This window comes from Galeopterus variegatus, unplaced genomic scaffold (genome assembly GCF_000696425.1).
Source record: "Galeopterus variegatus unplaced genomic scaffold, G_variegatus-3.0.2 Scaffold4105, whole genome shotgun sequence".
Taxonomy (NCBI): domain Eukaryota; kingdom Metazoa; phylum Chordata; class Mammalia; order Dermoptera; family Cynocephalidae; genus Galeopterus; species Galeopterus variegatus.
The window spans coordinates 1-1,703 of record NW_007730216.1 but is presented as its reverse complement, the minus strand read 5'-3'; positions in this window follow the sequence as shown (position 1 = coordinate 1,703).

Below are 1,703 nucleotides of genomic sequence, written 5' to 3'. Positions count from 1 at the left end.
TTGCCCCCGCGCCTCGCTCAGCCAGTGAGCAGGAACCAGTCTGTATGTGGGATCCGAACCCGCGGCGGGAGCGCAGCCGCGCTCCCAAGCGGCGCACTAGCGCAGTGCACCACTGGGCCAGCCCTAGATGTCAGTTGTTTTGACTGGGGTGTGAGCAGTAGAAATAGTGGGAAGTGATTGGATTCTCTATATATTTTGAAGATGGACTTTACAGCATTTTCTAGGATTACATTTGGTGTATGAGAAAGGAGGCAAGGAGGACACCCAAGGTTTTGGACTGTGTAGTAGAAGGATGGAAATGGGGAAGACCCTGGAACAAGCATATTTGAGGGGCGAGTATCACAGGCACTGAGTTTAGGAGATGTTGAAGCTGAAATGTTGGTTAGAAATGTAAGTGAGTTGTTGGATGGGCAGTTGGACAGACTAGTCTAAAGTTTAGGAGAAATGTCTGGGCTGGAGAAATTGTTTGGGAGATCATGCCATGTAAATAATATTTAAGGCCTTGGAAACTTGGGAGTGATTGGCTATAGAAGAGAAAGGGAATAGGGACTGAACCCTAGGTTCAGGCTGGACCTCCAGTGCTAACTGATTTAATCAGACCACACACCTAGAGCAGACTGCATGCCCAGAACAGACTGTACAATTCTGGCACCATGTCTAGAAGGCACATAGACCAGGAAGTCCCAGACTTTCTTATGCACAGAAACTGCCTGAACATCACTTTAGGACCCAGATGTTCTGTGATAAAGCATGTATTTACAAGGTCACTGTTGGTGTTGATACTGCTGGTCTGTAGACAACACTTTTAGTTACAAGAACATATACAGGAGATTTCTAGGCTGTGCATCTGCCTCATCTCAACTTGTTAAAGAGGTGATACCTGGGCTCAGCGCCTAGCATTCTGAGATTGTGGGTTTGGAGAGAAGACTGAGTATTTTTAACAAGCTCACAGGCAGTCCTGGTGCTCAGCCAGATGTGGAATCATTGATGTCAGTGATCAGAATAGTACCCAGGATAGAAAGGGGCTTTAAACTCCATCTTTTTTTTTTTTTTTTTTTCCCTTACTAAATTTAGTTAGTTAGTTAGTTAGTAAGTTATTTTAAATTTTATTTTGTCGATATACAATGTGGTTGATTATTGTGGCCCATTACTGAAACCCCCCTCCCTCCTCCCTCTCCCCCTCCCACCCAACGATGTCTTTTCTGTTCACTTGTCGTGTCAACTTCAAGGAATTGTAATTGTTATGTCTTCTTCCCCCCACCCCTGGTTTTTTTTCTCTCTGTGTTAATTTATTTATTTATTTTTAGCTCCCACCAATAAGTGAGAACATGTGGTATTTCTNTGATCAGAATAGTACCCAGGATAGAAAGGGGCTTTAAACTCCATCTTTTTTTTTTTTTTTTTTTGATCCCTTACTAAATTAAGTTAGTTAGTTAGTTATTTTAAATTTTATTTTGTCGATATACAATGAGGTTGATTATTGTGGCCCATTACCGAAACCCCCCTCCCTCCTCCCTCTCCCCCTCCCACCCAACAATGTCTTTTCTGTTCACTTGTCGTGTCAACTTCAAGGAATTGTAATTGTTATGTCTTCTTCCCCCCACCCCTGGTTTTTTTTTGTCTGTGTGTGTTAATTTATTTGTTTATTTTTAGCTCTCACCAATAAGTGAGAACATGTGGTATTTCTCTTTCTGTGCCTGACT